This window comes from Periplaneta americana, chromosome 12 (genome assembly GCF_040183065.1).
Source record: "Periplaneta americana isolate PAMFEO1 chromosome 12, P.americana_PAMFEO1_priV1, whole genome shotgun sequence".
Lineage (NCBI taxonomy): Eukaryota > Metazoa > Arthropoda > Insecta > Blattodea > Blattidae > Periplaneta > Periplaneta americana.
The window spans coordinates 135,644,322-135,661,355 of NC_091128.1; positions in this window are offsets into that span (position 1 = coordinate 135,644,322).

Below are 17,034 nucleotides of genomic sequence, written 5' to 3' on the forward strand. Positions count from 1 at the left end.
GGAGGCCGGAGGGAAAAAGACCTTTAGGGAGGCCGAGACGTAGATGGGAAGACAATATTAAAATGGATTTGAGGGAGGTGGGATATGATGATAGAGAATGGATTATCTTGCTCAGGATAGGGACCGATGGCGGGCTTATGTGAGGGCGGCAATGAACCTCCGGGTTCCTTGAAAGCCAGTAAGTAAGTAAGTAAGTAAGTAAGTAAGTAAGTAAGTAAGTAAGTAAGTAAGTAATAATCTGTATAGCTCAACAGATAAATTGTTTATGCTTTTATTTTGAAGTAATTTGTTTGACATGTATTATCAGTCTTTGTAGGCCTATATGTCAATTCATTGAATTGTTTATGCTTTTAAATTGAATTAACATACATTCTATATCTTATATTTTATAGCTCAACTGATGAATAATTGTTTTATATTGTAAATTTAATAATCTGATTGCTATGTATTGCATATTTTTTTTGTAGAGCCACCAACGTAATTCAGTCGGGAGCCTCGCTAGCCTGCTGATCCGAAGCTGCGCTCGGGCTTGGATTAGATCCCCATTTGGTCTGATTACCTGGTTGGGGTTTTTTCCGAGGTTTTCCCCAACCATAAGACAAATCCCAGGTAATCTATGGTGAATCCTCGGCCTCTCACTTCATTTCATCAAAAAATTGTAATCTTATAAAATTTTGACTTGTTCCACATGTTAAAGCTTCAATGCTAATGTAAGATCTATGGAATATAATAAATTATGAAATGATGTTGTTATTAGAGATCTGAACACACAAAGAAGAAAGAAGAAATAGTAATTTATGATACAAGTTTGTGAAGTGGGTAGTATTTTGTCAGGAGTGTTCTCCCCCCCCCCCGTAAAACATCTATGTTCGAGGTAACATATTATAAAACTGTAATGTCCAAAATGACTAAAAGTACAATTTGTAATTATATTTGCAAGAGTAAATATAACCTTTTTCCCCTCAACATTTTATTGGGTTAGCAGGTATACGCGACGTTATTCTGATTATCCCGATACTTATACAGCATGAAATGTTTGATACGAAAGGTTTCCGCGACGTCACTCGTAATATTATGGAAACTGAAGTGTAAGATGAACTTTGTGCCTTGTAGTTTCCCACGCGCTTCGTCTAGCTCTATTCTCACAGACACTTCCTCTCAGCCTTGATTTCCCTTGCAAAGCTCCGTTTTCCCTTAGCCTACCTTTTAAATGTATCTCCTGTCATTAATTAATTAATTCATTTATTTATTCCTTCGTACGTCCACACGTCCGCCCGTCCGGTCCGCCCGCCCGTCTGTCCGTCCGTCCTGTCATTCATTCATTCATTCATTCATTCATTCATTCATTCATTCATTCGTTCGTTCGTTCGTCCGTTCCTTCGTCCGTCCGCCGTCCGCACGTCCACTCGTCCGCCCGTCCGTCCGGTAATTAATTCATTCGTCCGTTCCTTCGTCCGTCTGCCGTCCGCTCGTCCACTCGTCCGTCCGGTCATTAATTAATTAATTCGTCCGTTCCTTCGTACGTCCGCCGTCCGCACGTCCGCCCATCCAGTTCGCCCGCCTGTCCGTCCGTCCGGTCATTAATTAATTAATTAATTAATTCGTCCGTTCCTTCATACGTCCGCACGTCCACACCACACGTCCGCCCGTCTGTCCGTCCGTTCGTCCATCCGTCCGTCCTGTCATTCTTCATTCATTCGACCGTCCGCCCGTCCGTCTGGTCATTCATTCATCATGTTCTCCACATGATAATCATATATATATATATATATATATATATATATATATATATATATATATATACTGTATATATGGATTATGTCCTGTATATGCATAGCTATCAAAATACACTACAGACTTAAAGGAAGTAGGATACATCGATGAACAGCAATTTCGTATATGGTAAAAAACAAAGAGAGAGAGAGATATATATATTTCACAGTATCCCTATAAAAAAGTCTTTTCGAATCTTCTGCAAACACATCTTACGTCAAGGCATGGATACAAACTTTATAAGAACATATTTAAATATCCTCTTTAGCCAGATATTCGTTCGTTATGAAAATATTAAAAAGTTTTTTCGCTCTCCTGTAAAATTGAATATTCTGACATACGAGGTTGTTGTTCAACACCATACTTAGATATTGTATTTTATTACTCCAATTTGATTATAGGCGTCTGACAAAGATTTCCTTAAATCTCCTGTCAATATTTTAATTGACGTGTTAAAGGAAATAAACCATCACATTAGTCTGTATTTTATTACTTAAATTCGAGTATAGATGTTTGACACAATCACAAGTATTTCCTTAAATCTGTCAAGTTTTAAGATACATGTTTTATAATCAGTCCGATAGCTCAGTGCTATAATTGGATTTATCATTCCATGGAGTCGGGTTCGAAACCCAGCGTTGACTGAAGTGGATCAGCACCGAGGATGAACTGTTTCTCTCTGAGTTTTTCCGTCTAGTTCAATAGTATCACTATTGTTAATCAACACTCTCCGTTTAATCCTTTCCTTTCCTTTATTTTATTGAGAAAATATGGTTTCAGGACAAGTTGTACGATGCCGGATAGTGATTACCAGCCAGTTACACTGCCCCGCCGATTTAGTAGAATGCCTTTGAGTCTAAAGAAAGCAGAAAACAGTACAACGTGGTCTGTTGTGACGAGAATGCAAGCCCCCGCATACCGATAAGGCATCATGTCACAAACACTTTCAAGTCTGAGTATTTATGACAAAGTAAATCGTCTTCGGCGCTGGATATTGCTGGAGAGAGTAAGGTAATATTTATTTTTATTTTTCTTTACTTATTTAATCCTTTATTTATTGATTTATTCCTTTATTTATTCCTACGCGACCAAGGCGGGAACCGTTTTGTTTGGTGGCGCTGCGATTCGCTTCACAACACAGGCTGTGTTGTAAAGTCCGCATCAGATGCAAAATGAAGCACATGCTGAACTGCGCTCTTGTTTCATTATTATTAACACGCTTTATGTGCTATATGTTCGTATATATAGTTAACTTTATTGTTTAGTTTTATTTTATCATAATTATACATATAGGAATCTATTCAGAAAACACACCACAACATCGGTGTTCGTAAAGGAGGGAACATGAATCTAAAGTAGGTATTGTATTTTATACAATATTGCATTTGATATGCATTTCTTACCTTAGCATTTTAAAGTGGCCGGACTCCGGACATCATATAATTATGAGGAAAGCACCCGGTATAAAACCATCACTACCACCAGCATGGGCTACTATAAGTCGTTGACCTGCACTGCTATTTGTATAAATTCCTGACACGTTTACGTCTTGCCAACATTTGTGAACAGTATAATGAGTATGGAACCATATTTCGTCCAGGTAAATAACGGGCTACTATATCAGAGCGTTCTATTACATATTTCCTTTTATCTTTACATTTTTTGGATGAAAACCCCATGGATAGTTTTTGTAAAGTTTCCTTGCACCCTTTAAAACCAATCTCTCTCTTACAAAATGTATGCAACTTTCCTAATGTTGGAAGCTTTTTGTAGAGACTATAATATTTAGGAACTTCTCTTCTTATGCTACATTTGTCCATGTCGTGTAATTCAACCTTATTTGCAGGAGGTCGTCTAACTTTGTTTGGTGTCGATATTTCTACACCCTTGTCCTCACACTCTTTACCTTCCTTTCTAATCCTACTAATTGTTTCCTTATTTATCTTCACAATAGCTGCAGCACGCTCTATTGTCTTCGATAGAGGTAAGAATAAACCAGTTGCCTTTTCTTCATCACAAAACTTTATGGCATAAATAGTGCTCCGCGCTTGGCTACTAAACACACGTCTTCCTACACGCGGCATTGCGACCAGATCGAAACGCTAGGCGTTGGATGTGACGACACTCCAGCAGTGAACACACGCAGCGAGCACGAAGTTTCTCATTCTGCCACGACGGGTCCCGCCTTGGTCGCGTAGTATTCATTCAAACTGAGCCTTTGATATATCTTAAAATCTGATCAAATTAACCCGACTTTTTACTCTATCCTTCTAGATCTACTTGACCCTACTAAGTCCATGGCATCATGGCATGGAATGGGTTATGACTGGAGAGTGGGACAATCCCACACGCCTTTTCACCACTGATATGGGCCCACCTTGTTATTTTAAGTGGACAGGAAATTGCCTACGAATTAATCGAGACAGGGTTATTTCACTTGCTGTAAACATGCGACTCGCGCCTACCAGCTTTACTTCCTTCCCAGAGGAAGCCTTGCTCAGATTTTATCGTCCTTCTAAAAACCACCTTCGTCTGTCAATAGATAGTTACGTTTTTTCCCTAACTATTTATGATTAAGCGATATCCTAAAAACATACATTAGAAAGTCTGTAACCAATTATTTTCACTTTAGAATTTAAGAGCTTTTCTAGCAACGTCTAGCTTTTCTAATTCTGATGTTATAATAACAGAGGGATCTCATTTTGAGAACATGGGCACTGAAAAAGATTAATGTGGACCTGCCGGAAATAAATACAATGAGTTTATTAATAAGATGGTGAAATACATACCGTACGTCACTCGAAAATTAGTGGCAACATTGTCAGAGCTCTGCATATATACACTGCTCTGAACATTGCTAGTATTCAGCTCCCCTAGCGGTGTATGCTGGTAGTATTAGACAGAGTGTTACCTGATATGTGTTATCTGTAAGTATAATCTATATGCAGTGATTGTGATAATAAACTGTTATCTTTAACTTTCTAATGCAAAAAAATACAGACGAGAACAGAAGCCACTCAAAATTACGTTTATTTTTGTTCATGATTATGATGGTGCATTATCACTCATTCGGTTCCAATTGAAAAGTGCGTGGATGCGTATATTGTCACTTTTTCGAACACCATTTACGATCAGTAATGGCTTCGAAAAGCCGAAATTTCTTGACTACCCATCCCACTATAATTATTTGACGATGTTGATGGTTGTCACGTGGTTGCTCAAATGGTTACTTTACTTAACAGGTGGAACTGGGAAATTCTAGAGCAGCCTCAGTATTCTCCGGATATGAGTTACTGCGATTACGACTTTCTCCCTAAGATAAGAGCACATCTTCATTGTATAGAGCACATCTAGGTCAGAAAGCATGGGTAGACATAACGGCTCGGTTAGAAAAGCCAACGTACTATGATAGGAACGATCATGATTTTAAAATCAAATGTAGAAAACAGAAAATGGATGTAGGTAAATTCTCATTTTTAAATAGAACTATAAATGATTGGAATGACCTACCTGCAGCGGTGTTTGAGGGCTGTCCTTCCTTAAGGAGATTAAAAAATAATTTAAAAAGTTGTGTGTAAGTGCAAATTAAAATTAAGGCGACATTTAACATTTAATTTTTTTTAAGGTGACATGTATTTATTTAGCCTGACGAGTTACTTCCTTGGTTTGAATTGTAAATTATTTAAAAATTGCGTGTAAGAGGGTCTTAGACTAGAAATGTTTAGTTTAAATGTAGTTCTGTTTATAAGTACAGTATGCATAAAGGTGTAATTATTTGACTTATTTGAACTGTTGTATCAGTGAAGCGAGGTGAGTCAGTGAAGTTATGGTTTTACAGTGCAGTGAATAGTTCCGATCAGTGATAATTTATAGCGTCAATGTAATGTGTTCTATAGTGTCAGTGAAATGTGTGCTAAAGTGTCAGTGAAATGCGTCATAGTGCCACTACAGTGAGTGAGATGGGAGTAAAGTGAAAGACTATTGAAACTTATGTAGGGCCTATACATAATGATGTAGGTTGTAATGTTTTTATTATTACTGTGTTAAATTATATTGTGTATTCTTATTGTATTGTGTATAAAATTGTAGGCCTATTGTGTATTGTATAATTGTATTGTGTATTGTAAATTTATTGTGTATTGCTTACCATTTCTTTATTGTGTATTGTTTATATTGTGTATACCACTGCCACCGGGTGCATGCCCACTTGCAGTGTAAATAAATACATACATAAAAGAACCACAGAGAAGGATACGTGTGGCCCGGGTTCGAATCCCGGTCGGGGCAAATTACCTGGTTGAGGTTTTTTTTCCGGGGTTTTCCCTCAACCCAATATGAGCAAATGCTGGGTAACTTTCGGTGGTGGACCCCGGACTCATTTCACCGGCATTATCACCTTCATTTCATTCAGACGCTAAATAACCTAGATGTTGATACACCGTCGTAAAATAACCCAATAAAAAAAAGGAGGATGCGTACATACATATACAGGGTGGAAGTGAAATAACTCTGCAGATTCAAAGGGACGATAGGGTACACTTAAATTAATAGAAAATCTATATTACGTTTTGTAATTCAATGCACGGTTAATTAGAAAATTAAGTTTGAAGTTTCAACAGTCCGGCAACATCGACGCTAACACACCCTTCTCGTGATACAGATGCACGAGGTCAACGAACTCGGTGTGTCTCGTTACATGAGCTGTTCTCTAGCGCTGTGTTGCAACCAACTCGCATCGTACAGTGGCTTGAAAGTAGAGGTTTTTAAAATTAAATTTACACGAAAACCGTCCACACTGTTGAAATACGCCAGAGAGATAAATTATTCTTTATCAGATTCCCTATCGATATGAACAAAAATCACGATCCTATTCGCAATAGTTACCGAAAAAGAAAAACTATTAATTTTCAATTTTTGTTACATATAACGTGAGCTATTCACTCTGAAATTCTGCAAGGCTATTTTACGCCCACTCTGTACATACTGCATACTTATTAGTAACTTTTCGAACATTACAGGGGTATTATAACTGGTCGAGCACTTTATATGAAAATAAATAGCAAGCCGATAAAAGTAGGCTTATAATCTACTGACGAACAATATTCACATTCAGATGTTTAAAAAATCAGTCTCAGCGTCAACATAGCACTGTTTTGGCCTATACAGAGTGTCCCAAATTGATGTATACACATTTTCAAACATTATTTCTCAGTAACGAGATGAGACAGAAGTACGATTTTGTATTCCTTAATCCCGTACATGTTCAAAATGGCCCCCTTCCACCACAGTACACTCCGAACAACGATGTACAACAGAGCGACATACCAACTGGATTGCTACTAATGGAATATCGTTACAAACATGTTCAATCTGAACTCTCCAGTGTTTCTGGTTTTGTGGCGTACACTGTGTTCTTTAGAGCTCCCCATAGGTAGAAGTCTGAAGGTGTTAAATCCGGAGATCGAGGCGAGAACTCCGCAGCACTTCCTCTTCGTCCTATCCATCTCTGGATCGTCCTCATTTAGTGCGAGGACATGTCTCGGAATGTAAGGCTGCCATTTTTGAGCTCGCAAAATTCGATGAACACTGGATTTACTGATAACAATCTCACGAGAACATTGCCTCATTGACTTCTTTGGGGATTGTGCAAAAGCCTGCATGGCTGCATCAATACTCTCGTTATCGGTGGAACTTCTCTTTCTTCCGCACCGCCCTTTCAACACATCTTGCACCGTTCCGTCGACTTCAAACTTGTCTCGGATTCTTGTGATAGTTAACCTTGTTGGTAGTTGTGTTCCAAATTCAACCCTCCAACGTCGCTGAACTTCAACAACATTCTCTGCTTATCCACTTACGTTCATCGAACAATAATTGCACAGCCATGTTTGTTTATAAACACGTGAACATGTTTCCATGCTTTCCACTGTCTTCTGAGACATAAACTGCAAAAATCGTACTTCTAGCTCATTTCTTTGCTGTGAAATAGTATTTCAAAGAGTGTATACATCAATTTGGGACACTCTGTGTATTGACAAACTACCCTATAGTCAATTATCGAAGTTGTTGTATATGAATGAAAGCGTCCGAAAAGTAACTCGAAGTTACTGGATTCATATTTTGTTTGGAAGTAGAGAACTTTCTTAAGTGTAGAAAATGGAGAAAATAATGAGCAATTAAAGTTAACTCTTTTTACTTTTAAAAGCCCTATGTTTTCTCTTTTTCCTTTTAAAAATATAGCAGATCATATCAGTAATGGAACGCAAACAAAATTGTTATTTTTTTATTTGTAGTGAGTTTCACGGAAAAGCTCTGTTTTCAGTTCTTTTCGACCTACATTAGAAAGACCTAATGACATGGATCAACACGACGTGCTCTTACTACATAATACAGTAGGCCTACATAAAGTATTAGCAAACAAACATGCATCTCGAACTCACGTTCGTAGTCCACAGCGTGGACTAGTGTCCTTCATGTCGGACTGTGAAACTGCGGAACCGGGTTCAAATCCTGGTTGGGAGAAGTTTATCTAGTTGAGGTTTTTCCGGGGTTTACTCTCAATTCATTAAGAGCAAATGCAACTTTCGGCGCTGGACCTGGACTCATTTCGCTGCCGTTATCACCTTCATTTCGTACAGATGCTGATAACCATCACAGTTGATAAAGTCACGTCCGTGACTTCCAGAAGTTTTTGAAACTGCGCGCGTCTATCGCAGGATGACAGAGGCTACACATCGACACGAATAATTAAGTAACCACAGCGACAGTGTGACGTGGTGCGTGCATAGTCCCTGTCAAGTTTTTGCTTGGTTTAGACATGTGCCAGAGCAAAAGGATACTTATATTTGTGCTCAATCATGCTGTTGACTTTCGGCAAGGTTAATTGTTTAGGTAACTAACAGCCATCGGTATTCCTGAGGCACCCGGTCAAGGCTGGCACGCCCTTGGTCTTCTAGTTGTTGCCATGCTTATCTCTGGATCCGAAATTCGTGGATTCAAACCGTGCGGAAGGCAATAACAGCCCAAATTTCTGCAGGAAGCAAATAAAGCTGAGAGGACTCTGTTTCGGAATAAAGCCACAGATATGGAATAATTAATTTTTAATTGGTTATTTTACGACGCTTTATTAACTGCTATTGTTATCGAGAGTATTTAGTATTTATTTATTTAACCTGGTAGAGATAAGGCCATCAGGCCTTCTCTGCCCCTCTACCAGGGGATTACAACTATAATATGAAGAATAAAATTACAATTAATATTAAATTTACAATTACAATTACAATAAAAATTAAAGTACGACAAGATTACCTGATTAGTACTTTCTTCCCGATAAATTAAAATGAATCCTTGTACAAACACTCGTGATGCCATACTTTGACTACTGCGATATTATATTAAGTAACCTAAATGCAAATTTGAGCAGCAGGCTACAACGTGTGCATAATGCGTGCGTCCGTTATATTTGTAATATTCGTAAGTATGATCATGTTTTCCCGTCTTTCCAAACTCTGTCTTGGCTAAGGCTAAGCGATCGACGAACCCTGCATTCTCTTGTTCTCTTATTTCAAATTCTGCGCACCGCTACCCCAATCTATTTGGCTTCTCGTTTTCAAAATTTATCCGCATATCATCAGCTAAGTACAAGATCTCATCATAACAATTTATTCATTATGCCTACCACAAGACATCTTTATATTCTTCACCTTATACAGTTTCAGTTGCTAGAAATTGGAACTCGCTTCCGAGTGATGTAAGGAGTTGTCGGACAATAACTTCATTTAGGTCAAAATTACATAAATTCTTACTTAACAGATTAATTGCTGATTAATAGACTATTTGTTACTTATAATGAAACTAACATCCGTCCATTCTGGTCCACACCTGTGGAGTAACGGTCTGGTAGCGAAACCAGGTGGCCCGGGTTCGATTCCCGGTCGGGGCAAGTTACCTGGTTGAGGTTTTTTCCAGGGTTTTCCCTCAACCCAAGATGAGCAAAAGCTGGGTAACTTTCTGTGCTGGACCCGGACTCATTTCACCGGCATTATCACCTTCATCTCATTCAGACGCTAAATAACCTAAGCTGTTGATAAAGCGTCGTAAAATAACCTACTAAAATAAAATAAATCCGTCCATTCTTATTATTATCATTAATTTCTCTAAATAGTTTTACAAAACCTCTAATGGCAATTACATTAATATTCTCATTATAGAAATATATTTTAGATTTATATATATATATATTTTTTTTTCTCCCTGTAACATAGTCCTAGTAAGCTTATATTAAATTAATTTTCATCATTTTACTAGCTATCTCAAATCTTAAATTAATTATAATTGATTGAATTAAATTAGCTCATAAATTAAGTTACTACTTTACCTTATAGGTTTACCTAAATTTAAAATATGTAGTCTACTAGTCTTTAAAACTTAACTGAAGAATATAGCTGGGGTGTAGTGTAGTGTAAATATTTGTAATTTAAATACTGTATGTATTGTATTGATTAAGGCTGGTTGAGTGGAAGAGAAGGCCTTATGGCATTAACTCTGCCAGCGAAAATAAAAAAAAATATTATTATTATTATTATTATTATTATTATTATTATTATTATTATTATTAATGAAAGTTAGACAATTTATCATAGAAGTTAAGAACAAAGAATATTTTTGTATTTATTGAATTACGAATTAAACCTAGAATTACAAAATTCTATAGTGATGAAATTACCATATATTTAGATATTTTGTGATAGATTAAGAGAACTATTTACAAGAAACCATGTCTGAACGAGTCTCAATTACTGACCAAGAGCCAAGTAAGTTTGCGTTTGAATTCAATTTTATTTCGACAGTCCCTGATGCTAGCAGGTAACAAATTCCAGAGTCTTGGCAGGGCTATTGTGAAAGAGTATGAGTATGAGGAAGTGCAATGGGATGGTATTGTTAGTATTGTTTCATGGCGAGAGCGTGTGTTCAGATTGTGGTGGGAAGAAAGGTAAGTGAAGCGAGACGACAGGTACGAAGTAATAGAAGAGTTCGAGATTTCGAAGAGAAGGAGAAGTGAATGTAAATTTCTTTTCTTATCTAGTTTAAGCCAACCTATTGTTTCCAGGGATGGAGTAATATGATCATATTTACGAACATTGCTTACAAGACGTACAAAGCGCCTGACTTGTGATGATAATGCCAGCGAAATAAGTTCAGGGTCCAGCGTCGAAAGTTACCCAGCATTTGCTCTTAATAGTTGAGAGAAAACCCTGGAAAAGACCTCAACCAGGTACCTTGTCCCAAACAGGATTTGAACCCGGGCCCGCTCTTTTCACAGCCAGGCATGCTAACCGTTACTCCACAGCGATTGACTATGGAATAGTCTAATAGCTCTGATCACACACATATCAGATTGGCCATTTCCATGTTATAAAAATGACAACATATAAAAGAAAACAACCACTAGGATCTCCACTGTCGAAAATTAATTTTTTGGTAACGGCCGCTAGATGGAAGTACTACTGCAAGCTATTACTCCATGCAATTTCATGAGGGTTATAAGTTATAACTGACTTTTTTGCAGTAGTCGCTAGATGGCAGCATAGTGAAATTGATAAAAGTTGTCTTGAATGTGCATTAGGCTGATCAATCTGTTATTATGTGATCAAGGGTAATAGCACAGTCCAGTATATACAGTCACGAAGCTCAATACGTAGTAAATATGCATCCATACATAGTTGCCAACCACTAGGATCGCTAATATCGCCTCATTACAGACAATGCGAAATAGTACCGGCACAGTCTATTGTTCCTAGCACCCTCACAACTCAAGCTTCGTGACTATATATACTAGACTGTGGTAATAGTCAGCGAGTCTCATTTCAAAACTAGTGGGTCCGGCTTAAAATTCCGATTAGGACAAGTTGCCTGATTGACATTATTTTCGGAATTTTTTTTCATTCAATTGTTGTTTTAAGAAATTTTTTTCTTTACTGGTTTAAATTTTTTATTTTGTAATTAATTTTTTGCTTACTTGTTGGTAATTTGATTTTTAGTATTGTTTTCTATTACATATACAAATTTTATTAATCTTTTAACGACAAAATAAATTATTACGAGAATTGGAATGTAAATAGAACACTGTCGAAACAAACGCTTATTTTTTATCTGAGGAAAATGGAAAAGAAACAAAACTCAACGAAGACATAAGTATTTTGAACAGACCTCATTCTAAACTTAATACAAAAACGACGGGGACGACGATGACGATGATGATGATGATAATGATAATGATGATGATGTGATGAAAATGGTGGTGTTGGAGATACAAATGTATTGTCATGACTCATGGCAATTGCTTGAATCATTTAATTCACATCAATCTTTGTCTCTCGTACTTACATTTAAATTTAATGTCAATAAACAGATGTGAATGTAATAAAAACATAATTACTGCGTCAGAAAGATAAGATAAAAATATCAGTCATATTTTCGAATTTGATAGGTATATGTTTTTAAGATTTAATGTGATAGGTTATTTTGTAGAGAAGAATTCAACGTATGGAAAACAATGACTGTTGCATCTGTTTATCTATTTGAAGGTCTTCATCGAGATCGAAGTGATAAGTAAATACAGCCTTGGGAAGAGAAAGTGAAGTGAAGCATAGCTAAAAATTAATATTGACCTATTTGGACATTACGAGACAAAGTTAATTCATTGCTATTCGTATAATATTTAACTGCAATAAACTACAATTAATTATTCCTTACTGTTCTTTTCGTGTTAGAATAAAGGCTGGTTCACAATAAACTGGGAACGGAACGACAACGAGAACGGAAATAATGTTAAAATAAATGTATTTAAATATGAACATTCACAATAGTTAATTGTGAATGCTCACATTTAAATACATTTACTTTAACAATATTTCCGTTCTCGTTCTCATTCTCCTCGTTCCGTTTCCGGTTTATTGTGAACCAGCCTTTAGTCTCTGCTATCTTTCTTCATAACTTCAGTCGTTATATAGCCTATTATCTTCTCAAGTAAAATAATTTTTACACACTAGATAATTTGTGTTAAAAGATGTAACATGTACTTGTAATATAAAATACATAGATGTTGTGTTATTTAGAATGTTAAAAATTCGATCGAAAAACTTCTGGAGTTTGTTTCACTGAAAAACTGAGTCCAAAATGTATACGAAAGCAGTGTCTGACCTAATCGTTTTCGAGATACCAAACACAAAAATGCACTAAGTTTTAATATTATCTTCCGCCATCTAGCACGAGATTATGAATTATATTTCTATACATTTTTTGGCTGTAATATACTGGATGAACCGTAAGTAATGTCATTACTTTCAGAGGCTTACTTCAAACAAAAAAGTTGAATACAATTTTGCTCGTTTTTTGCTTCCTTTTCCAGATAAATATGGTTTTATATGAAACATTCCATAGCGTGTTTTGAGAAAGTCATTGATTAAATTATTTCCAATATGCTCAGTCAATTTAAGAGGGCAGTGTATTATGATAATAAATGATTGACAGAAATTTAGTTTTGTTCTTTACATATGCAGAAATTTGTTCCGAACAAATGTAACATTGAAAAATTCCTTTACTGGACGTAAAGTTACATTTGTTCGGCTCAAATTTCTGCACATTTAAAGAACAAAACTAAAATTCTTTCAATAATTTCGTCGGTTTACAAGCAAAACACATTAAGTAAAAAATATTACTTCTGGGAAAAATGCGTATAAAGGTTCTTAAGAAATCTTACTCCTCAAAATAATATTTTTAATAAGGTGTTTCTGTTTATGTGTATTTAATTTTCCAATTCTAAGTTTATACACATATACTATGTACATTATATAATACGCCTTTTTCTCAGAAGTAATATTGTTGACTTAATGTATTTTGCTTGTAAACCGAGATTTATTATCATAATACACTGCTCTCTTAAATAGATTGAGAATTTTGGGAATTCGGTCAATGACTTTCCCAAAATATACTATGGAATGTTTAATATAAAACAATAATACGATGTAAGAGTAATGGAACAGAGAAAAATTCTCTCCGGCGCCGGGATTTGAACCCGGGTTTTCAGCTCTACGTGCTGATGCTTTATCCACTAAGCCACACCGGATACCACCCCGGCGTCGGACAGAATCGTCTCAGATTAAGCTCCAACTCTTGGGTTCCCTCTAGTGGCCGCCCTCTGCACTACGTCATAGAAGTCTATGAACGTAGGACCGAAGTCCACACATGTGCTGAGGTGCACTCGTTATGAGTGACTAGTTGGCCGGGATCCGACGGAATAAGCGCCGTCTTAAATCACGAAGTGATTTACGCATATCATATATATTATTTTAATGTACAGAAGTACATATGATATTTCCATGCAGATATTCTGCGTCATCATACGATGTAAGAGTAATGGAACGGAGAAAAATTCTCTCCGGCGCCGGGATTTGAACCCGGGTTTTCAGCTCTACGTGCTGATGCTTTATCCACTAAGCCACATCGGATACCACCCCGGCGTCGGACAGAATCGTCTCAGCATCAGCACGTAGAGCTGAAAACCCGGGTTCAAATCCCGGCGCCGGAGAGAATTTTTCTCCGTTCCATTACTCTTACATCGTATGATGACGCAGAATATCTGCATGGAAATATCATATGTACTTCGGTACATTAAAATAATATATAAAACAATAATGTTTATCTGCAGAAGGAAACAAAAACGAGCAACACTGTGTTACAATTTTGTGTTTGAGATATCTCAAAGAATAACTCCCTGGAATTGATGACATTACTTACGGTTCATTGTATAGGAACCAAAGTTTTAGATTGATGATGATTGTTGATGGATTGTTGATGAGTATGTGGATGAAGTTATCAGGTAAAATTGTTCAGTATTACAAATTTCATTTCACATTATTACGCATGAATCAATATGAAGACGCAGGATTACTTTACCACCATTATTATTATTATTATTATTATTATTATTATTATTATTATTATTAGTAGTAGTAGTAGTAGTAGTAATAGCAGTAGTAGATATATCATAATCTTATTGCGAAGAATTGTAATTATGTGATGTAAACAAACGACAAATATGGTAAATTCTTTTAATTTACAGATCTTCATCTTTGGGAGTCTTATTTTAAACATGCGTAGTCTAATTTCTAACGACGGAGAAGACAATAGTAACAATGGTATGTACCACTCATTCTTCTTAAATTCTTGCGCCATCATCCATTCCGTCCGCGTGCGCCGTAATGTCTGTATTTAATAGATAATCTAATAGATAATCAGTTATCAGGGCTCCAACTTGTGCAATCAGTATGGTAAAAAGCAGTATTACAAATTTCATCTCACATTATTATGCATGAATCAATATGAAGACGCAGGATTACTTTACCACCATTATTATTATTGTTATTATTAGTATTAGTAGTAGTAGTAGTAGTAGTAGTAGTAGTAGTAGTAGTACTAGCGGTAATAGTAGTAGTAGTAACAGTAGCAGTGGGCAGTAGTAATAACAGTACTAGCATTAGTAGTAGTAGTAGTATTAGTAGTAGCAACATTAGCAGTAGCAGCAGCTATGGTAGCAGCAGTAGTAGTAGCAGTAGCAGTAATAGCAGTAGTAATGTGCAACAGTAGTAGCACCAGTAGGAATAGCTGTAGATGTAGCAGTAATAGCAGTAGTGTTCAGTAATAGTAACAATAGTAGTAGTAACAGCAGTAGTAGTAGTAGTAGTAGTAGTAGTATCAGTGCCAATAGTTCTTGCGTCAGAAGGAAAAAGGAAGTAAGAGCCGAAACATGGATTTTTAGGTTATGATTGATTCTTATATGGAATGTTATGCTTATTCTGATGTTGGTGCTGCCGAATTGCAGGGATGGACAGTTTCGTATATTTTTCGATAATCAAAGAAAGTAAGTCATAAAGGTGTGTGTAAAGTGAAGCATTCATCTCATACCTTAAAATGGAGTTTTTTGAACTTACTTCTTTCTGGCTTTTGAAGTAAGCGTTGTAGCACATAATAGCAGCAGCAGCAGCAGCAGCAGCAGCAGCAGCAGTAGTAGTAGTAGTAGTAGTAGTAGTAGTAGTAGTAGTAGTAGTAGTATCAGTGGCAATAGTTCTTGCGTCAGAAGGAAAAAGGAAGTAAGAGCCAAAACATGGATTTTTAGGTTATGATTGATTCTTATATAGAATGTTATGCTTATTCTGATGTTGGTACTGCCGAATTGCAGGGATGAACAGTTTCGTATATTTTTCGATAATCAAAGAAAGTAAGTCATAAAGCTGTGTGCAAAGTGAAGCATTCATCTCATACCTTAAAATGAAGTTTTTTGAACTTCTTTCTGGCTTTTGAGGTAAGCGTTGTAGCACAATAGTAATAGCAGCAGCAGCAGCAGCAGTAGTAGTAGTAGTAGTAGTAGTAGTAGTAGCAGTAGTAGTAGTAGTAGTAGTAGTAGTAGATATATCATAATCTTATTGCGAAGAATTGTAACTCTGTGATGTAAATAAACGACAAATATGGTAAATTCTTTTAATTTACAGATCTTCTACTTTGGGGTCTTATTTTAAACAAGCGTAGTCTAATTTATAACGACGGAGAAGACAATAGTAATAATAATCACAATAACAATGGTATGTACTACTGATTCTTCTTAAATTCTTGCGCCATCATCCATTCCGTCCTCATGCGCCGTAATGTCTGTATTTAATAGATAATCTAATAGATAATCAGTTATCAGGGCTCCAACTTGTGCAATCAGTATGGTAAAAAGCAATGGCATTAGAAAACAAAGACGTACAAAAATAGAAGACAACAATAAGTTCCGAAAATACGATAAACTGTCACGTTATTTTGGCGGACTTATATTGGAGTCCCGTGGAAAGAAACATTCTTAGGAATTTTGTTTATATTAAGCATTTAGGGAATTCTAATTGAGATTATGGCTGATATGTAGACCTACCTCTATTATCAGGCAGTACATTTCACTTGACGACATGTGTTAGCAGAAGAACAATTATTGTTTGTATACATCTAAAATCTGATTAGTGTAAAATGTTACTAGTCAGCAATGTATGTAATGGATCGGGAAAGGAACTGGCCACCCTATCCCATTATGTTCTGGCTTAGTTGTCTCATTGCCTTATTGGTGCCACTTATGAGGTTCAAACATGTCTTCGGACAGTTGACTATACAACTATGGGGACTAAGTTATCTCTCTTGTATTATGTTTAGAGGTGGCAGTCTACTAGCCCTCTG